General features: G+C 26.4%; 2 long non-coding RNA genes across 3 annotated transcripts in view; both read left to right on the top strand.

The window, feature by feature from the left end:
* Window positions 1-24,518, top strand: part of LOC126336216 (uncharacterized) — a 69,352-nt gene that overhangs the window by 5,230 nt on the left and 39,604 nt on the right. The window lies entirely within an intron of this gene.
* LOC126336215 (uncharacterized) overlaps window positions 8,299-24,518 on the top strand; it is a 29,093-nt gene continuing 12,873 nt past the window's right edge. The window contains exon 1 of one of the 2 annotated variants that reach the window (XR_007564915.1): window positions 8,299-9,151. This is a non-coding gene — a long non-coding RNA (uncharacterized LOC126336215). Of the gene's footprint in view, window positions 9,170-24,518 lie in introns of both variants that reach the window. The other variant, XR_007564914.1, reaches the window with a different exon arrangement.

Genomic DNA, 24,518 nt, shown 5'->3' with positions numbered 1-24,518 from the left:
AGAATATATATAAAAAGTATAAACAGCTCTAAAAAAAGATAAAAAAATCAAAGCAAAGAATCTAAAAGTAGATCAAGATATAATTCTATTTAATAATCTAATTTCACCTACCAAATTTAAAGAAGGAGGAGCAGCCATATTTGATGATCTTAAAAGAAATCATCATAAAGCCATTCTTGGCATCAAATTAATTATACCCTTGTTAATTAATAATCTTCGTCTACCTAAACGTTCATAAATAATATTAGATAAACAAAATTAACCAGAAGAACATAAACCATGACCAACCATTAGAGAAAGAGAACCTACACAACCTCATCAATTCATAGTCATCAATCCACCAATAACCATTCTTATATGAGCAACAGAAGAATATGCAATTAAAGACTTTAAATCAACCTGACGAAAACAAATAAATCCTACAATAACACCCCCAGATAAACCTAAAGACAATCAAAAATAATTAAACTTTAAACCCAAATAAGAAATAACCTTTATAACACGAAAAATACCATAACCACCTAACTTTAATAAAACACCAGCAAGAATTATTCTACCTGAAATAGGGGCCTCTACATGAGCCTTAGGAAGTCATAAATGAACCAAAAACATAGGTATCTTAACTAAAAAGGCCAAAATTTAAATACATAAAACATAAAATAATAAGAACCAAAATCAACCAATAAAGGAAAATATAAAGTATTAGAAAAATCATAAACCTTAAATAAAACTAATAATAAAGGTAATCTAGCAACCAAAGTATAAAAAATTAAATAAACACCAGCCTGCAAATGCTCAGGTTGATAACCCCAACCCAAAATTAAAAGTAAAGTAGGAACTAATCTAGCCTCAAAAAAAATATAAAAAGAAAGAAGACTTAATCTAGCAAATGAACAATAAAGCATAATTATTAAAATCAAAACCATAAAAACAAAAAAATTAGAATGATATGAACTTAAATAAACTGAACCTCTAGCAGTGATTATTAAAGAACAAATCCAAAAACTAAGTAAAATTAAACTAAAAGAAAAATAATCAATACCAAAATAATATCTAATTATATTCAAATCAGCATATGAATAAACACAAATTATAAAAACAAAACCCGACAGAAACATTAAAGAATGAACCAACCATCAACAATTATTTAATAAACAAAGAGGGATCAAAAAAATAGTTATAAATAAATACTTTAACATAAAGATAAACCAAAAGAATTAAAAAAATCATTACCATGAGAACGAATTATTGAAACTAAAATAGAAAGACCTAAAGCACCCTCACAAACAGAAAAAACTAAAAAAATAACAGGAAAAAAATAATCATAATCAAACTCAATAAGAAAAACAATAACTAACATAAATAAAGAAAGAACAATATATTCTAATCTCAAAAGAACCATTAATAAATGTTTACGTTTAGAAGAAAAAACATAAACACCAGCAAAATAAATCAATAAAGAAGTAAAAATAGAGAATATAAACATTAGTTTTCATAGTTTAAAAAAAACGCCGGTCTTGTAAACCGGAAATAAGTCCAGTCCCCACTTTTAAAACTTCAGAGGTGGAAAAGCTTCCATCATCGGTCCCCAAAACCGGTATTTTAAATAAACTAACCCCTGAAATGATCAAAATAATAATTATATCATTATCAAATGTAATAAATATTAATTTTATTAAATTAAGACACCCAATATCAATAATGCTTTTTATTATCCTTCAAACCTTCCTAGTTGGATTAATAACAGGAACAATAATAGAAAGATATTGATTATCATATATTTTATTTTTAACATTTCTTGGTGGTATACTAGTATTATTTATTTACATTACAAGAATTGCATCAAACGAAATATTTCAGCCTAAATCAATCACTATAATTATTACATTAATAATGTGAGTATTTATCATATTAATATTAATTATTCTAGATATATCTATATTTATAGACTTTTTCAAAAACACCGAAACTATAAATATTGATAATTCAATCAATTATCAAGCAATAACAATATCTTTAGAAAAATTATATAATAGACCAACATTCATTATTACAATAATAATAATAATTTATTTATTTTTAGCACTACTAGCAGTTGTTAAAATCACCAATATTAATCAGGGACCTATTCGTAAAATAAGATAATTACTAATGAATAAACCCTTACGATTAAGACATCCTTTAATTAAAATAATTAATAACTCTTTAATTGACTTACCTGCCCAACAAATATTTCATTTTGATGAAATTTTGGATCCCTATTAGGGTTATGTTTGGTAATTCAAATCGTAACTGGACTATTTTTAGCTATACATTATACATCAAATATTGAAATAGCATTCAGTAGTGTAGTACACATCTGCCGAGACGTAAATAATGGTTGAATTATCCGAACCTTACACGCAAATGGAGCATCTATATTTTTTATTTGTATTTACTTACATGTAGGACGGGGAATTTACTATGGATCTTATATATATATACATACCTGAATAATTGGTACAGTGATTTTATTTTTAGTTATAGCAACTGCATTTATAGGATATGTCTTACCCTGAGGCCAAATATCTTTTTGAGGTACAACAGTAATTACTAATTTATTATCAGCAATCCCATACTTAGGAACAGATTTAGTCCAATGAGTATGAGGAGGATTCGCTGTTGATAATGCAACATTAAATCGATTCTTCACATTCCATTTTGTATTACCATTTATTATTGCTGCTATAGCAGCAATTCATTTATTTTTTCTTCACCAAACAGGATCTAATAATCCTCTTGGACTAAATGGAGATATTGAAAAAATTCCATTCCATCCATACTTTACCTTTAAGGATTCTATTACATTTGTAATAATAACATCATTATTAATTATACTATGTTTAATTAATCCTTACCTATTAGGAGATCCAGATAACTTTGTACCTGCCAACCCATTAGTAACACCAGTTCACATTCAACCAGAATGATATTTCCTATTTGCAAATGCAATTCTATGATCTATCCCTAATAAGTTAGGAGGTGTTATTGCATTATTTTTATCAATTAGAATCTTAATAATTTTACCATTTTATAATAAAACACCATTCCGAGGCATTCAATTTTACCCTATTAATCAAATTTTATTCTGAATTATAGTAGTTGTTGTATGCTTACTAACGTGAATTGGTAAACGACCTGTTGAAGAACCTTATATTATAACAGGTCAAATCTTAACAATTATTTACTTCACATATTTCTTAATTAATGTCCATGTCGCAAACGCATGAGATAAATTAATTAAGGAATAAAGTTAATTAGCTTAGGAAAAGCATATGTTTTGAAAACATAAAATTAGAAATTTAACTCTTCTATTAACTTTTCTCAAAAAATTTCACTAAACAAATGAGATAAATAAAATCTTTAAACCAACAAAGAAAATAAAAAATTTCAAAGATAAAGGTAAAAAACTTTTTCAAGCTAAGTACATTAATTTATCATAACGGAACCGTGGTAATGTTCCACGAACCCAAATAAGACCAAAAGATATAATAGCAAGCTTAATAAAAAATATAAAACAATAAAAATCACCGCCCAAAAAAATTAAAGCCAATAACATTCTTATGAAGACAATTCTAGTATATTCAGCTAAAAAAATTAAAGTAAAACCACCCGCACCATACTCAATATTAAATCCTGAAACTAACTCAGATTCCCCTTCAGCAAAATCAAAAGGAGTACGAGTAGTTTCAGCTAAGCAAGAAGCAAAACAAGCTAAAGCTAAAGGAAAAGAAATAATAATAAATCAACAATAAAGCTGATAGTTTATAAAATCAAACATATTAAAACTACCAATTAAAATAATTAAAGACAATAAAATTAAAGCTAAACTAACTTCATAAGAAATTGTTTGAGCAACATAACGAAGAGAACCTAATAATGAATAATTTGAATTAGAAGATCAACCAGCAATTATAACAGTATAAACACCTAATCTAGTACAACATAAAAAAAATAAAAATCCATAAGAAAAAGAACACATATAAGTTAAATAAGGAAAAATTACTCAAACGGCTAAAGAAATCATTAAATTAAAAAGCAGGGGAAAAATAATAAAGTAGGTAATCTGATATAATAGGAATTGGCTGCTCCTTACAAATTAACTTAATAGCATCTCTAAATGGCTGAGGAATTCCAACAAAACCTACCTTATCTGGACCCTTTCGAATCTGAATATAACCTAAAACCTTACGCTCTAATAAAGTTAAAAAGGCAACACTAATTAAAACACAAATAACCAATAAAAGAAAATTCAAAATAAATATAAATAAATCATAAAGTATCAATACTATTTGTAGAAAAAATCTACATAAATGAATTCTAAATTCAACACATTAATCTGTCAAAATAGTAAATAAATTAATATTAATCAATATAACAAAAAATATATTAACCATATGGTCCTTTCGTACTAATATGGATTAACAATCTTAGGATAGAAACCGACCTGGCTCACGCCGGTCTGAACTCAGATCATGTAAGAATTTAAAGGTCGAACAGACCTAATCATTGGGCTCCTGCACCCAAAATTTTTCTAAATCCAACATCGAGGTCGCAATCTGCTTTGTCGATATGAGCTCTCAAAAACAATTACGCTGTTATCCCTAAGGTAACTTAATCTTATGATCATAAATTATGGATCAAAATAACAAACATAAATAAATGATATAATAATGAAGAGTTTATCTATTCTTCATGTCACCCCAACAAAACATCATCATTAAATATAGAAAGACAAACAAAAAACTATATAAAAGTAAAATGTCAAGCTCTATAGGGTCTTCTCTTCCTAAAGAAGAATTTAAGCCTTTTGACTCAAAAGTTAAATTCAAAAATTTATTAAGAGACAGTTGATTTCTCGTCAAGCCATTCATTCCAGCCACTAATTAAGAGACTAATGATTATGCTACCTTTGCACGGTCAAAATACCGCGGCTCTTTAAAAATACGCTCAGTGAGCAGGCCAGACCTCAAAATATAAACAAGAGGACATGTTTTTGATAAACAGGCGGAAATCAATTTTGCCTAGTTCCTTATAATAAGTTCACAAGGTAAAAATTTCATACTAATAAATATACTAATTCTATCATTATTACAAAAATTTTAAAATTAAATTAATAATCTTAATAAAAAACCTAAAATATTTATAAAATCAAAATAAAAAATAATGAACTAAAACGTAATCTTAAAGATAGCTGGTTTAAAGCTTACTATTATATTTCTATAAAATAAATTATAGGTTATTAACTTCAAAGCTTATCCCTTAAAGAATAAATAAGTTAATATTTTTACTTAAAAAATTAAATAAAAACAAATAACTTTAAAAAATTAAATTTTTTCTTAAGAAACTAGATATCTTGGGAAACGATTAACATCTCATTTCTATAAATAATTTAATAATAATTATGATACATTAACTATAAATTATTTATAAATCAACCCAAATCGAGACAAGTAAAATAAATACTAAAATTTTGATAAACCCTGATACAAAAGGTACAATAAATAAAATCTACTTAAAAAAATTTAAAATAATATTTCATTAAACACTTACATTACCAATAAACTATAATTTAAAAAATCAAATCTATAAAATATACTAAGACAAAAATACAATAAAATTATTTATATTAAATAATTAAATAAACAAAAAATAAATATAATAAAATAAATAATCAAGATATCCTGATTTGCACAGAAAAATTTTCAGTGTAAATGAAACACTTTACTAATAAGTTATATCTTGAAACTCTTCCTAGATACACTTTCCAGTACATCTACTATGTTACGACTTATCTCATCTAAATTGAAGCTACTTTAAAATAAAATAGAATAATCAATAATGAGAGCGACGGGCGATGTGTACACATCTCAGAGCCAATATCAGTTAAATTAAATAAATTAAATTACTATCAAATCCACCTTCATTAACAGTATTTCACTATGAAACCCGTTATAAACAAAAATCTATTGTAACCCACCTCCTCTTAACTATAAGCTGCACCTTGACCTGAAATATTTTATAATTATAAATCTTGAGAATTATAACTCTAAAAAGATTCTCTGATAACGGAGATATACAAACAAATAAATTAAGTAGAGTAAATCGTGTATTATCAGACATGGGGTAGGTTCCTCTGAATGGAATGAGATACCGCCAAATTCTTTGGGTTTAAAGACCTTAACTAATAGTACCCTGGTAAATATAATTAACATTTAAAATAATAGGGTATCTAATCCTAGTTTATTATTTAAATTTCACAGATTCATAAAAAGGGCCATAAATAAATTTTAACATTTCACCTTACAAATTTATATTTCAACCCTAATAATATAAACAACTGTTTTAACCAATAATATTCACTTGTATCAATCGTATAACCGCGGCTGCTGGCACGAATTATGCCAATACTAAATCAATTGCTAAATCCAAAATCACTTGATAATTAAATCAAATTACTGCAAAAAGAACATTTAGTCTAACAAAACTTACATATAATACAAAGAAAAAGTGAATAAACAAGCAAGAATAAAACTTTTAAAAATAAAAAATAAGAAAATTTTAAATCTATTAATTCAGGAAAAAATAAAAGAATCAAATATTTAAAGAAAAAAAAGAAAAAAACCACAAACATTAACAAAAAAAAAAAGAAACGCCCCTATGTATGACCACAACAACTTCTCTATTATATATAATTAAAGATTAATATGGAACATGTATAGCAATAAATGTATTATATTCTTTCTTATTTAATCTTTCTTTTCACTAATAAATAAAGAAAGATTAAATAATATAATAAATAAATGATTAGTATGGTTAATTCATCCAAATAATATAAATCTTAGCCATATAGGTAGGGCAATTGCAAATGTTAATGCTAAATGTCTTGTTCTAGTAAAAATATAAGGGAATAATCCTATGAAATTGTTAAATAAAATTATAATAAAAATTGAGATGAAAATGAATGTTGTTCCATTAAATGATTTTGGTCCAAGAAGTGTTTTAAATTCATTATGTAAAGTTAAATTTAGTTTATTTCAGATAATGTTAATTCGTGATGGTGTAAGTCAAAATAGTGATGGGATTAATAATAGTCCTAGAAATGTTCTAGTTCAATTTAATGATAAATTAAAGATGTTAGTTGAGGGGTCAAATGTTGAGAATAGATTTGTTATCATTTTCAATTTAAGTTTTTTATTTCAATTGTTCCTTTTTCTGCTCTTTTAATAAGGTTAGGTTTAAATGAGAAGAAGTTTATTTGATTAAACAAGATTAATGTAGCTGAAAATATAATGAATAGTGAGAATCATATAAGAGGGGATATTTGAGGGATTTGGATATAATTTCCCCATCAGAAGTAGTCGTTAATTTACTATTATTTGGTTTAAGAGACCATTACTTACTTTCAGTCATCTGATGAATTTCAAGGTGTACTAATTTTTTTTAGTTACTTTAGATTGACACTCTAATGTTATTTATTTTAACTAACTCCTTAAATTATCTTAGATAATCACTTAATAAATAAATTTACTGAAGTTCTTTCAATTACAATTGGTATAAATCTGTGGTTTGCTCCACAGATTTCTGAGCATTGTCCAAAGAATAATCCAGGTCGATTTATTGTGAATGTTCCTTGATTTAACCGACCTGGCGTTGCATCAATTTTAACCCCTAATGCAGGAACTGCTCATGAGTGTAGAACATCTGATGCTCTTGTTAATACTCGTACTTCTGTATTTATTGGTAGGATTGTTCGGTTATCTACATCTAGTAGTTGGAATCCATCAATTTCTAGGTCTTGTTCTGGTGTTATATAAGTGTCAAATTCTACGTCTATGAAGTCTGAATATTCATATCTTCAATATCATTGTCGTCCAATGGTTTTAATTGTAATTATTGCATCTACTGAATCATCAAGTAAATATAATAGTCGTAATGATGGAAGGGCAATAAAAATTAATGTAATTGCTGGTAAAGCTGTTCAGATTGTTTCAATTAAATGTCCATGAAGTATATTACGGTTAGTATAGGCAATAAATAATATATAACTTAGGGCATAACCTACAATTACTGTAATTAATAATAATACGACCATAGTATGATCATGAAAGAATGATAATTGCTCCATTAATGGTGAAGCTCCATCTTGAAGAGATAAATTTGATCATGTTGCCATTAATAAATATTTTCTAATAAAAGGTCAAACCTTTATTTGTAGAGCTTAAATCTACTGCACTAATCTGCCATATTAGAATCTAGAGATTAATGGTAATTCTGAGTAACTATGTTCTGCAGGAGGGTTATTTTGTAGTCATTCTGTTGATCTTCTTATGTTAGCTCTAAATATAATTGCTCGGTTTGTAATCATTCTTTCTCATATAATTACAATGAATATAATGATTCCTACAATAGAAATTGTAGACCCAATTCTTGATACTACGTTTCATGATGTATATGCGTCTGGGTAGTCAGAGTATCGTCGAGGTATTCCTGCTAATGCTAGGAAGTGTTGAGGAAAGAATGTTAAATTTACTCCAATGAATATAATTGTAAATTGGATTTTTAATCATGTATTATTTATAGTTAATCCTGTAAATAGTGGATATCATTGAATGACACCTCCTATAATTGCAAATACTGCTCCTATAGATAATACATAATGAAAGTGGGCTACTACATAATATGTATCATGTAATACAATATCAAGTGATGAATTTGCTAATACTAATCCTGTTAATCCACCAATTGTAAATAGGAAAATAAATCCTAGAGCTCATAATAATGGTGGATTGAACTTGAATTTAGTTCCATATAATGTAGCTAATCATCTAAATACCTTAATTCCTGTAGGTACAGCAATAATTATTGTTGCTGATGTAAAATATGCTCGTGTGTCAACATCCATTCCTACTGTAAATATATGATGTGCTCATACAATAAATCCTATTAGTCCAATTGATAGTATAGCATAAATTATACCTAATGTTCCAAATGATTCAATTTTTCCTCTTTCTTGACATACAATATGTGAAATAATTCCGAACCCCGGTAGAATTAAAATATAAACTTCTGGGTGTCCAAAGAATCAAAATAGATGTTGATATAGAATTGGGTCAACCCCTCCTGCAGGGTCAAAGAATGATGTATTTAAATTTCGATATGTTAATAATATAGTAATAGCTCCTGCTAAAACTGGAAGTGAAAGAAGGAGAAGTAATGCTGTAATAGCTACAGATCATACAAATAAAGGTGTTTGATCTAAAGTTATACTTTCTGATCGTATATTAATTGCTGTTGTAATGAAATTCACTGCACCAAGAATAGATGATACACCTGCTAAGTGCAGTGAAAAAATAGCTAGATCTACAGATGCACCCCCGTGTGCAATAGCTCCTGCTAGAGGAGGGTAAACTGTTCATCCTGTACCAGCACCATTATCTACTATAGAAGATGTAAGAAGAAGGGTTAGTGAAGGTGGTAGTAATCAAAAACTTATATTATTTATTCGTGGAAATTCTATATCTGGTGCACCAATTATTAGTGGAACAAGTCAATTACCAAATCCACCAATTATAATAGGTATTACTATAAAGAAAATTATTACGAATGCGTGAGCTGTAATAATAACATTATAAATCTGGTCATCCCCAATTAGAGATCCGGGTTGGCCAAGTTCAGCACGAATAAGTATTCTTATTGATGTTCCTACTATTCCTGCTCATGCTCCAAATATGAAGTATAAAGTACCAATGTCCTTATGGTTTGTTGAGAATAATCATTTTTGCGGTAAGATGGCTGAATTTTAGGTGGTAGACTGTAAATCTACTTATGAGATGTTTTCTCTCTTATCATATTTAGGTCTTATATTCAATTATGATTCTAGACTGCAATTCTAGAGGTGTAAAATTTTACTAAGGCCTAAAAGATTATTCTTTTAATTATAACTTTGAAGGTTATTAGTTTGATTAACTTAAGTCCTTAGTATAATGAAATTAAGGTTGATGTTGAAATCAATCCTATTGTTGAAATTATTACTGTTATAGGAAGAATGATTCTTGATTTTTGGGACTTTATCTTTATAGATCACGAATTTTCTGTGTATGATATAATTAGAGCTGAGAATCTAATACGTATATAGTAGTAGAGTGTAATTGTAGTTAATAAAACTATAATAGTTATAATAGTTGTTATATTGTTTTCTATTAATGATTGTATTACAATTCATTTTGGTAAGAATCCAAGGAATGGTGGTAGTCCACCTAAAGATAATAAAGATAAGAATATTATGAATTTAATTTCGGTTTTTATATTTCTGGCTGAATAAATTTGATTTATGAAAAATAAATTTATTTGCTTAAATAATAAAACTATAATTAATCTTAATAGTGAGTAAATAATGAAGTATAGTTCTCAGATGTTTTCTCTGACTGTTAATGATCTAATTATTCAACCTAGATGTCTGATTGATGAATATGCTAAAAGTTGTCGTAAGGATGTTTGATTTAAACCTCCTATTGCCCCAATAATAATTCTTAAGATAATAATTGTTCAAATAAAAGTTCTTAATTGAATACAATAAGATAAGACCATTATTGGGGCGATTTTTTGTCATGTTATTAATGTTAAACAATTATTTCATCTTGATGCTCCTATAACTTCTGGAAATCAGAAATGGAAAGGTGCAGCTCCAATCTTTAATAATAGTCTAGATCTAATTATTATTGATGGGATAAATTCTGTTTCCCATCCCATGGGATATTTTATTTGAATCAGCAAAATTGAAAATAATAATATTGTCGATGCTATTGCTTGGACAATAAAATATTTAATTGATGATTCATTTATTATTATATTTTTATTTCTTGTTAGGAGCGGAATAAATGAAAGTAAGTTGATCTCAAGTCCTATTCAAACCCCAAATCAGGAATTTGATGAAATGGACAGGATCGTTCCTATCATTAATGTTGATAGGAAGAGAAGTTTTGTAGAGTTGTTGGTCATTAAAAAGGAGAGGATTGATACCTCTATAAATGGGGTATGAACCCATTAGCTTGTTTAGCTTACCTTTTTACATTAAGGTGTATGATGCACGTTAGTTTTTGATACTAAAGGAGGTAGTTTAATTCTATCTTATGTAATTTTAATGAAGGTAATTTTATTTACTTTATTTACCCTATCAAGGTAACCCTTTAATCAGACACTTCATTTATTTAATATATAAATCGAAAGTTTTTTTTTAAATTCTTTTATGTATTATTTTGTTTAATTAGGATTAATTTATCCTGCTCATTTTATTTTTATATATATATATATATAATAAATAATTTATATTAATATATTACATTTATTTGAAATTAAAGTATTATAAGTTCATCTTACCATTATCAATTGATTATTTTAATGCAATTATTTACCTAGGATTATAGCTACTTATGTTTTTAGCTTAAAATAGGTTATTATAATATAATATATATAATAATATGTAATTTAATATTTAATTTTATTATAATTGGATATAATAAATAAAATTATTAATTTAAATATAAAATATTATAATTAATATAAATAATTATATTAATTATAATAATATAATTATGTAAATTATCTATAATTAGATTATTTAACTAATATATATGAAAGTTAACTTAATATACCAGGGTACTATTAGTTAAGGTCTTTAAACCCAAAGAATTTGGCGGTATCTCATTCCATTCAGAGGAACCTACCCCATGATTGATAATACACGATTTACTTTTTTAGAGTTATAATTCTCAAGATTTATAATTATAAAATATTTCAGGTCAAGGTGCAGCTTATAGTTAAGAGGAGGTGGGTTACAATAGATTTTTGTTTATAACGGATTTCATAGTGAAATACTGTTAATGAAGGTGGATTTGATAGTAATTTAATTTATTTAATTTAACTGATATTGGCTCTGAGATGTGTACACATCGCCCGTCGCTCTCATTATTGATTATTCTATTTTATTTTAAAGTAGCTTCAATTTAGATGAGATAAGTCGTAACATAGTAGATGTACTGGAAAGTGTATCTAGGAAGAGTTTCAAGATATAACTTATTAGTAAAGTGTTTCATTTACACTGAAAATTTTTCTGTGCAAATCAGGATATCTTGATTATTTATTTTATTATATTTATTTTTTGTTTATTTAATTATTTAATATAAATAATTTTATTGTATTTTTGTCTTAGTATATTTTATAGAATTGATTTTTTAAATTATAGTTTATTGGTAATGTAAGTGTTTTATGAAATATTATTTTAAATTTTTTTAAGTAGATTTTATTTATTGTACCTTTTGTATCAGGGTTTATCAAAATTTTAGTATTTATTTTACTTGTCTCGATTTGGGTTGATTTATAAATAATTTATAGTTAATGTATCATAATTATTATTAAATTATTTATAGAAATGAGATGTTAATCGTTTCCCAAGGTATCTAGTTTCTTAAGAAAAAATTTAGTTTTTTAAAGTTATTTGTTTTTATTTAATTTTTTAAGTAAAAATATTAACTTATTTATTCTTTAAGGGATAAGCTTTGAAGTTAATAACCTATAATTTATTTTATAGAAATATAATAGTAAGCTTTAAACCAGCTATCTTTAAGATTACGTTTTAGTTCATTATTTTTTATTTTGATTTTATAAATATTTTAGGTTTTTTATTAAGATTATTAATTTAATTTTAAAATTTTTGTAATAATGATAGAATTAGTATATTTATTTGTATGAAATTTTTACCTTGTGAACTTATTATAAGGAACTAGGCAAAATTGATTTCCGCCTGTTTATCAAAAACATGTCCTCTTGTTTATATTTTGAGGTCTGGCCTGCTCACTGAGCGTATTTTTAAAGAGCCGCGGTATTTTGACCGTGCAAAGGTAGCATAATCATTAGTCTCTTAATTAGTGGCTGGAATGAATGGCTTGACGAGAAATCAACTGTCTCTTAATAAATTTTTGAATTTAACTTTTGAGTCAAAAGGCTTAAATTCTTCTTTAGGACGTGAAGACCCTATAGAGCTTGACATTTTACTTTTATATAGTTTTTTGTTTGTCTTTCTATATTTAATGATGATGTTTTGTTGGGGTGACATGAAGAATAGATAAACTCTTCATTATTATATCATTTATTTATGTTTGTTATTTTGATCCATAATTTATGATCATAAGATTAAGGGATAACAGCGAAATTGTTTTTGAGAGCTCATATCGACAAAGCAGATTGCGACCTCGATGTTGGATTAAGAAAAATTTTGGGTGCAGGTGCCCAATGATTAGGTCTGTTCGACCTTTAAATTCTTACATGATCTGAGTTCAGACCGGCGTGAGCCAGGTCGGTTTCTATCCTAAGATTGTTAATCCATATTAGTACGAAAGGACCATATGGTTAAAATATTTTTTGTTATATTGATTAATATTAATTTATTTACTATTTTGACAGATTAATGTGTTGAATTTAGAATTCATTTATGTAGATTTTTTCTACAAATAGTATTGATACTTTATGATTTATTTATATTTATTTTGAATTTTCTTTTATTGGTTATTTGTGTTTTAATTAGTGTTGCGTTTTTAACTTTATTAGAGCGTAAGGTTTTAGCTTATATTCAGATTCGAAAGGGTCCAAATAAGGTAGGTTTTGTTGGAATTCCTCAGCCATTTAGAGATGCTATTAAGTTAATTTGTAAGGAGCAGCCAATTCCTATTATATCTAATTACCTACTTTATTATTTTTCCCCTGTTTTTAATTTAATGATTTCTTTAGCCGTTTGAGTATTTTTTCCTGATTTAACTTATATGTGTTCTTTTTCTTATGGATTTTTATATGTTGTACTAGATTAGGTGTTTATACTGTTATAATTGCTGGTTGATCTTCTAATTCAAATTATTCATTATTAGGTTCTCTTCGTTCTGTTGCTCAAACAATTTCTTATGAAGTTAGTTTAGCTTTAATTTTATTGTCTTTAATTATTTTAATTGGTAGTTTTAATATGTTTGATTTTATAAACTATCAGCTTTATTGTTGATTTATTATTATTTCTTTTCCTTTAGCTTTAGCTAGTTTTGCTTCTTGCTTAGCTGAAACTAATCGTACTCCTTTTGATTTTGCTGAAGGGGAATCTGAGTTAGTTTCAGGATTTAATATTGAGTATGGTGCGGGTGGTTTTACTTTAATTTTTTTAGCTGAATATACTAGAATTGTCTTCATAAGAATGTTATTGGCTTTAATTTTTTTGGGCGGTGATCTTTATTCTTTTATATTTTTTATTAAGCTTGCTATTATATCTTTTGGTTTTATTTGGGTTCGTGGAACATTACCACGGTTCCGTTATGATAAATTAATGTACTTAGCTTGAAAAAGTTTTTTACCTTTATCTTTGAATTTTTTTATTTTCTTTGTTGGTTTAAAGATTTTATTTATCTCATTTGTTTAGTGAAATTTTTTGAGAAAAGTTATTAGAAGAGTTAAACTTCTAATTTTATGTTTTCAAAACATATGCTTTTCCTAAGCTAATTAACTTTATTCCTTAATTAATTTATCTCATGCGTTTGCGACATGGACATTAATTAAGAAATATGTGAAGTAAATAATTGTTAAGATTTGACCTGTTATAATATAAGGTTCTTCAACAGGTCGTTTACCAATTCACGTTAGTAAGCATACATCAACTACTATAATTCAGAATAAAATTTGATTAATAGGGTAAAATTGAATGCCTTGGAATGGTGTTTTATTATAAAATGGTAAAATTATTAAGATTCTAATTGATAAAAATAATGCAATAACACCTCCTAACTTATTAGGGATAGATCGTAGAATTGCATATGCAAATAGGAAATATCATTCTTGTTGAATGTGAACTGGTGTTACTAATGGGTTGGCAGGTACAAAGTTATCTGGATCTCCTAATAGGTAAGGATTAATTAAACATAGTATAATTAATAATGATGTTATTATTACAAATGTAATAGAACCCTTAAAGGTACAGTATGGATGGAATGGAATTTTTTCAATATCTCCATTTAGTCCAAGAGGATTATTAGATCCTGTTTGGTGAAGAAAAAATAAATGAATTGCTGCTATAGCAGCAATAATAAATGGTAATACAAAATGGAATGTGAAGAATCGATTTAATGTTGCATTATCAACAGCGAATCCTCCTCATACTCATTGGACTAAATCTGTTCCTAAGTATGGGATTGCTGATAATAAATTAGTAATTACTGTTGTACCTCAAAAAGATATTTGGCCTCAGGGTAAGACATATCCTATAAATGCAGTTGCTATAACTAAAAATAAAATCACTGTACCAATTATTCAGGTATGTATATATATATAAGATCCATAGTAAATTCCCCGTCCTACATGTAAGTAAATACAAATAAAAAATATAGATGCTCCATTTGCGTGTAAGGTTCGGATAATTCAACCATTATTTACGTCTCGGCAGATGTGTACTACACTACTGAATGCTATTTCAATATTTGATGTATAATGTATAGCTAAAAATAGTCCAGTTACGATTTGAATTACCAAACATAACCCTAATAGGGATCCAAAATTTCATCAAAATGAAATATTTGTTGGGGCAGGTAAGTCAATTAAAGAGTTATTAATAATTTTAATTAAAGGATGTCTTAATCGTAAGGGTTTATTCATTAGTAATTATCTTATTTTACGAATAGGTCCCTGATTAATATTGGTGATTTTAACAACTGCTAGTAGTGCTAAAAATAAATAAATTATTATTATTATTGTAATAATGAATGTTGGTCTATTATATAATTTTTCTAAAGATATTGTTATTTCTTGATAATTGATTGAATTATCAATATTTATAGTTTCGGTGTTTTTGAAAAAGTCTATAAATATAGATATATCTAGAATAATTAATATTAATATGATAAATACTCACATTATTAATGTAATAATTATAGTGATTGATTTAGGCTGAAATATTTCGTTTGATGCAATTCTTGTAATGTAAATAAATAATACTAGTATACCACCAAGAAATGTTAAAAATAAAATATATGATAATCAATATCTTTCTATTATTGTTCCTGTTATTAATCCAACTAGGAAGGTTTGAAGGATAATAAAAAGCATTATTGATATTGGGTGTCTTAATTTAATAAAATTAATATTTATTACATTTGATAATGATATAATTATTATTTTGATCATTTCAGGGGTTAGTTTATTTAAAATACCGGTTTTGGGGACCGATGATGGAAGCTTTTCCACCTCTGAAGTTTTAAAAGTGGGGGCTGGACTTATTTCCGGTTTACAAGACCGGCGTTTTTTTTAAACTATGAAAACTAATGTTTATATTCTCTATTTTTACTTCTTTATTGATTTATTTTGCTGGTGTTTATGTTTTTTCTTCTAAACGTAAACATTTATTAATGGTTCTTTTGAGATTAGAATATATTGTTCTTTCTTTATTTATGTTAGTTATTGTTTTTCTTATTGAGTTTGATTATGATTATTTTTTTCCTGTTATTTTTTTAGTTTTTTCTGTTTGTGAGGGTGCTTTAGGTCTTTCTATTTTAGTTTCAATAATTCGTTCTCATGGTAATGATTTTTTTAATTCTTTTGGTTTATCTTTATGTTAAAGTATTTATTTATAACTATTTTTTTGATCCCTCTTTGTTTATTAAATAATTGTTGATGGTTGGTTCATTCTTTAATGATTCTGTCGGGTTTTGTTTTTATAATTTGTGTTTATTCATATGCTGATTTGAATATATTTAGATATTATTTTGGTATTGATTATTTTTCTTTTAGTTTAATTTTACTTAGTTTTTGGATTTGTTCTTTAATAATCACTGCTAGAGGTTCAGTTTATTTAAGTTCATATCATTCTAATTTTTTTGTTTTTATGGTTTTGATTTTAATAATTATGCTTTATTGTTCATTTGCTAGATTAAGTCTTCTTTCTTTTTATATTTTTTTTGAGGCTAGATTAGTTCCTACTTTACTTTTAATTTTGGGTTGGGGTTATCAACCTGAGCGTTTGCAGGCTGGTGTTTATTTAATTTTTTATACTTTGGTTGCTAGATTACCTTTATTATTAGTTTTATTTAAGGTTTATGATTTTTCTAATACTTTATATTTTCCTTTATTGGTTGATTTTGGTTCTTATTATTTTATGTTTTATGTATTTATAATTTTGGCTTTTTTAGTTAAGATACCTATGTTTTTGGTTCATTTATGACTTCCTAAGGCTCATGTAGAGGCCCCTATTTCAGGTAGAATAATTCTTGCTGGTGTTTTATTAAAGTTAGGTGGTTATGGTATTTTTCGTGTTATAAAGGTTATTTCTTATTTGGGTTTAAAGTTTAATTATTTTTGATTGTCTTTAGGTTTATCTGGGGGTGTTATTGTAAGATTTATTTGTTTTCGTCAGGTTGATTTAAAGTCTTTAATTGCATATTCTTCTGTTGCTCATATAAGAATGGTTATTGGTGGATTGATGACTATGAATTGATGAGGTTGTGTAGGTTCTCTTTCTCTAATGGTTGGTCATGGTTTATGTTCTTCTGGTTTATTTTGTTTATCTAATATTATTTATGAACGTTTAGGTAGACGAAGATTATTAATTAACAAGGGTATAATTAATTTGATGCCAAGAATGGCTTTATGATGATTTCTTTTAAGATCATCAAATATGGCTGCTCCTCCTTCTTTAAATTTGGTAGGTGAAATTAGATTATTAAATAGAATTATATCTTGATCTACTTTTAGATTCTTTGCTTTGATTTTTTTATCTTTTTTTAGAGCTGTTTATACTTTGTATATATATTCTTATTCTCAGCATTGGAATTATTATTCTGGTGTTTATACTTGTTCTCTTGGTTATTTTCGTGAATATCATCTTTTACTTTTACATTGATTGCCTTTAAATATTCTCTGTTTAAAGGGTGAATATTTCTTTGTTTAGTTTGCTTAAGTATTTTAATTAAAAATATTGTTTTGTGGAATCAATGATATGAAGTTTTTCATCTTAGGCCGTGAATTTATTTTCTATTTGTTCTTTGAGTTTTTTTTCTTTGTTTATTTCGAGAACTATAATTTTTATTTTAGGTATTTATTATTTAATAATTGATTATAGAGTTTTTGTTGAGTGAGAGCTTTTCAATTTAAATGGTTCTATAGTTGTTATAACTTTAATTTTGGATTGAATATCTCTTATTTTTATATCTTTTGTTATATATATTTCTTCTTTGGTTATTTATTATAGAGAGGATTATATATCTGGTGAAAAGAATATAAATCGTTTTATTATTATTGTTTTAATATTTATTCTTTCTATAGGTTTTTTAATTATTAGTCCTAATTTAATTAGAATTTTATTAGGTTGAGATGGTTTAGGTTTAGTTTCTTATTGTTTAGTTATTTATTATCAAAATGTAAAATCTTATAGTGCTGGTATATTAACAGCACTTTCTAATCGTATTGGTGATGTTGCTATTTTAATTTCTATTGCATGAATGTTAAATTTTGGTGGTTGAAATTATATTTATTATTATGATTTTATTTCTAATTCTTTTGAAATAAAGCTCATTACTATATTAATTGTTTTAGCAGCTATAACTAAGAGAGCTCAGATTCCTTTCTCTTCATGACTTCCTGCTGCTATAGCAGCTCTTACTCCTGTTTCTGCTTTAGTTCATTCTTCTACTCTTGTTACTGCTGGTGTTTATTTATTAATTCGTTTTAGACCAATATTGGATACTTATAATTGTGGTTGATTTTTACTTTTAATTGGTTGTATAACTATATTTATGGCTGGATTGGGCGCTAATTTTGAGTTTGATTTAAAGAAGATTATTGCTCTTTCTACTTTAAGACAACTTGGTTTAATAATAAGAATTTTGGCTATAGGTTATCCAAAGCTTGCATTTTTTCATTTATTGGCTCATGCTTTATTTAAGGCATTATTATTTATATGTGCAGGTTCAATAATTCATAATTTGAAGGATTCTCAGGATATTCGTTTTATAGGATCAATTGTTAATTTCATACCTTTAACTTCAGTTTGTTTTAATGTTTCTAGTTTATCTTTGTGTGGAATACCTTTTTTAGCGGGATTTTATTCAAAGGATTTAATTCTTGAGATGGTTTGTTTAAGATGAATTAATTGTTTAATTTTTTTTCTTTATTTTTTTTCTACTGGTTTAACTGCTTCTTATTCTTTTCGTTTGTTTTATTATTCAATATCTGGTGATAATAATTTTTATTCTAGATTTTCTTTTGATGATAAGGGTTATTATATTTCATTTGGAATAATTGGTCTATTGTTTGTTGCTGTTTTTGGTGGTAGTCTTTTATCTTGATTAATTTTTCCTATTCCTCATGTGATTGCTTTACCTTATTATTTAAAGTTTTTAACTATTACAGTTGTTATTTTAGGTGCTTATTTAGGTTATCTTATTTCTAATTTTGATTTTTCTCATAATTTATTTTCTTTAAGTATACTTTCTTTTGTTAGATTTGCTGGTTCTATATGATTTATACCTTTTCTTTCAACTAAGTTTATTAGATATATTCCTTTAAAAATAGGTTATTATTCATCTAAGTCATTTGATTATGGTTGAGGTGAATTACTTGGTGGTCAAGGTTTATATAGATTATTTATTTATTTAATTGGTTATATTAAAGGTTGATATGATTCCAATTTCAAGATTTATCTTTTAACTTTTATTTTTTGAATATTTATTTTGGTAATATTGTTTTTCGTTTACTTAAATAGCTTATAATTAGAGCGTGACACTGAAGATGTTAAGGAAGTATTTTTACTTTTAAGTATTTATAAATATAGATATATTATTTTTACAGTGAAAATGTAATGGTTTTATTTAAACTATATAAATTTTAGAAATGTTAACGGAGTTTAACCGCTAATATAAAAAGTTAGCAGCTTTCATATTGGCTTTACATTTCCTTAATTGGAACTATTATAGTTCAATTATATTATTAACAGTAATACGCCTCTTTTTGGCTTCAATTAATAAGAATAAGGGTAGTACATACCAATCTTCCAGGTCGAAACTGACTGCAATATTTCGCTTCTTATTCTATTTAAGGTTGATTGATAATATCAATATTTTTTGAATGCAACCCAAATGTTATATTTAACTACAACCCTTTATTCTGCTCATTGTAATGCTCCTTGGTTTCATTCATGGTATAGTCCTCCTAATAGAACTAGAATAAAAAATATTGTTGATACTGTTCAGATTATAATGTCTGAAGTTTTAAAAATAATTACAATTGGTAGAATTAGTGCAATTTCTACATCAAAAATTAAAAAGATTACTGCGATTAGGAAGAATCGTATTGAGAATGGTATTCGTGCTGATCTTTTTGGATCAAACCCACATTCAAATGGTGATCTTTTTTCTCGATCATTAATTAATTTTTTTGATAGTGTTGTTGTCAGGATTATAACAATTATTGGAATAATAAATCTAATGAAAACTCTTGTTGATAGAATTAGAATTGTTTTTCTTGATTTATATCAAGCTTTCTGATTGGAAGTCAAATGTACTATTTATACTAGAAAAACAATTATCTACCTCATCAATTAATAGAGATATATAAGAATAATCATACTACGTCTACGAAGTGTCAGTATCATGCTGCTGCTTCAAATCCAAAGTGATGTCTTGGTGAAAATTGATTTATTGAGTGTCGAAGTAGACATGTTGATAAAAAGATTGTTCCAATAATTACGTGTAAACCATGGAATCCTGTTGCAACAAAGAATGTTGATCCATAAACTGCATCTGCAATGGTAAAAGGTGCTTCTCAATATTCATATGCTTGAAGTATTGTAAAGTATAGTCCTAATAACACTGTGAAGAATAATCCTTGTAGTGCTTGAGTATGATTAGATTCCATTAAACTATGATGTGCTCATGTTACTGTTACTCCTGATGCTAAAAGAATAGCTGTATTAAGTAATGGAATTTGTATAGGGTTAAAGGGTTGAATTCCTATTGGAGGTCATAGTATTCCTAGTTCAATTGTTGGTGCTAATCTTCTTCTAAAGAATGCTCAAAAAAAAGAAACGAAAAATAATACCTCTGATGCAATAAATAAAATTATTCCTCATCGTAATCCAATTGATACAAATCCTGTATGTAATCCTTGATATGTTCCTTCTCGTACTACATCTCGTCATCATTGAATTATAGTTAGTAGGGTAATTCCAAATCCAATTATGAATAAGTTAATATTAAATAGGTGGAATCATTTTGCTAGTCCTGATACTAGGACTATTGCTCCAATTGCTCCTGTTAATGGTCAAGGTCTATAGTCTACTAAGTGGAATGGGTGGTTTGAGTGAGTTGTTAACATAGGTTTAATATACTTCTCTAGAATATAGAGTTCTTAGAATTGAGAAAACATAGGCTTGAATTATTGCCACTGCTGATTCTAGAATTAATAGAAGTATTTGTCCAATAATTAGTAATGAGATTAAGTTTATTGCTATAGATGGTCCTGTGTTTCCTAATAAGGTTAATAATAAGTGTCCTGCAATTATATTTGCTGCCAACCGTACTGCTAATGTACCTGGTCGAATAACATTACTAATTGTTTCAATTAGTACTATAAATGATATTAATGCAGGCGGTGTACCTTGTGGTACAAGGTGTGTAAATATATGATTAGTATGGTTAATTCATCCAAATAATATAAATCTTAGCCATATAGGTAGGGCAATTGCAAATGTTAATGCTAAATGTCTTGTTCTAGTAAAAATATAAGGGAATAATCCTATGAAATTGTTAAATAATATTATAATAAAAATTGAGATGAAAATGAATGTTGTTCCATTAAATGATTTTGGTCCAAGAAGTGTTTTAAATTCATTATGTAAGGTTAAATTTAGTTTATTTCAGATAATGTTAATTCGTGATGGTGTAAGTCAAAATAGTGATGGGATTAATAATAGTCCTAGAAATGTTCTAGTTCAATTTAATGATAAATTAAAGATGTTAGTTGATGGGTCAAATGTTGAGAATAGATTTGTTATCATTTTCAATTTAAGTTTTTTATTTCAATTGTTCCTTTTTCTGCTCTTTGAATAAGGTTAGGTTTAAATGAGAAGAAGTTTATTTGATTAAACAAGATTAATGTAGCTGAAAATATAATGAATAGTGAGAATCATATAAGAGGGGATATTTGAGGGATTTGGATATAATTTCCCCATCAGAAGTAGTCGTTAATTTACTATTATTTGGTTTAGGAGACCATTACTTACTTTCAGTCATCTGATGAATTTCAAGGTGTACTAATTTTTTTTAGTTACTTTAGATTGACACTCTAATGTTATTTATTTTAACTAACTCCTTAAATTATCTTAGATAATCACTTAATAAATAAATTTACTGAAGTTCTTTCAATTACAATTGGTATAAATCTGTGGTTTGCTCCACAGATTTCTGAGCATTGTCCAAAGAATAATCCAGGTCGATTTATTGTGAATGTTCCTTGATTTAACCGACCTGGCGTTGCATCAATTTTAACCCCTAATGCAGGAACTGCTCATGAGTGTAGAACATCTGATGCTCTTGTTAATACTCGTACTTCTGTATTTATTGGTAGGATTGGTCGGTTATCTACATCTAGTAGTCGGAATCCATCATTTTCTAGGTCTTGTTCTGGTGTTATATAAGTGTCAAATTCTACGTCTAAAGTCCTTAGTATAATGAAATTAAGGTTGATGTTGAAATCAATCCTATTGTTGAAATTATTACTGTTATAGGAAGAATGATTCTTGATTTTTGGGACTTTATCTTTATAGATCACGAATTTTCTGTGTATGATATAATTAGAGCTGAGAATCTAATACGTATATAGTAGTAGAGTGTAATTGTAGTTAATACAACTATAATAGTTATAATAGTTGTTATATTGTTTTCTATTAATGATTGTATTACAATTCATTTTGGTAAGAATCCAAGGAATGGTGGTAGTCCACCTAAAGATAATAAAGATAAGAATATTATGAATTTAATTTCGGTTTTTATATTTCTGGCTGAATAAATTTGATTTATGAAAAATAAATTTATTTGCTTAAATAATAAAACTATAATTAATCTTAATAGTGAGTAAATAATGAAGTATAGTTCTCAGATGTTTTCTCTGACTGTTAATGATCTAATTATTCAACCTAGATGTATGATTGATGAATATGCTAAAAGTTGTCGTAAGGATGTTTGATTTAAACCTCCTATTGCCCCAATAATAATTCTTAAGATAATAATTGTTCAAATAAAAGTTCTTAATTGAATACAATAAGATAAGACCATTATTGGGGCGATTATTTGTCATGTTATTAATGTTAAACAATTATTTCATCTTGATGCTCCTATAACTTCTGGAAATCAGAAATGGAAAGGTGCACCTCCAATCTTTAATAATAGTCTAGATCTAAATATTATTGATGGGATAAATTCTGTTTCCCATCCCATGGGATATTTTATTTGAATCAGCAAAATTGAAAATAATAATATTGTCGATGCTATTGCTTGGACAATAAAATATTTAATTGATGATTCATTTATTATTATATTTTTATTTCTTGTTAGGAGCGGAATAAATGAAAGTAAGTTGATCTCAAGTCCTATTCAAACCCCAAATCAGGAATTTGATGAAATGGACAGGATCATTCCTATCATTAATGTTGATAGGAAGAGAAGTTTTGTAGAGTTGTTGGTCATTAAAAAGGAGAGGATTGATACCTCTATAAATGGGGTATGAACCCATTAGCTTGTTTAGCTTACCTTTTTACATTAAGGTGTATGATGCACGTTAGTTTTTGATACTAAAGGAGGTAGTTTAAGTCTATCTTATGTAATTTTAATGAAGGTAATTTTATTTACTTTATTTACCCTATCAAGGTAACCCTTTAATCAGGCACTTCATTTATTTAATATATAAATCGAAAGTTTTTTTTTGAAATTCTTTTATGTATTATTTTGTTTAATTAGGATTAATTTATCCTGCTCATTTTTTTTATATATATATAATAAATAATTTATATTAATATATTACATTTAATTGAAATTAAAGTATTATAAGTTCATCTTACCATTATCAATTGATTATTTTAATGCAATTATTTACCTAGGATTATAGCTACTTATGTTTTTAGCTTAAAATAGGTTATTATAATATAATATATATAATAATATGTAATTTAATATTTAATGTTATTATAATTGGATATAATAAATAAAATTATTAATTTAAATATAAAATATTATAATTAATATAAATAATTATATTAATTATAATAATATAATTATGTAAATTATCTATAATTAGATTATTTAACTAATATCTATGAAAGTTAACTTAATATAAAAAAAAGAATTCATATTAATAACATATTATATTAAATTACATAATTGTATAAAATATATTTCTTATATTATTTA

This window comes from Schistocerca gregaria, chromosome 2 (assembly GCF_023897955.1).
Source record: "Schistocerca gregaria isolate iqSchGreg1 chromosome 2, iqSchGreg1.2, whole genome shotgun sequence".
In the NCBI taxonomy this organism is placed as follows: domain Eukaryota; kingdom Metazoa; phylum Arthropoda; class Insecta; order Orthoptera; family Acrididae; genus Schistocerca; species Schistocerca gregaria.
The sequence above is the reverse complement of the archived record's forward strand: the minus strand, read 5'-3'. Positions and strand labels throughout refer to the sequence as shown.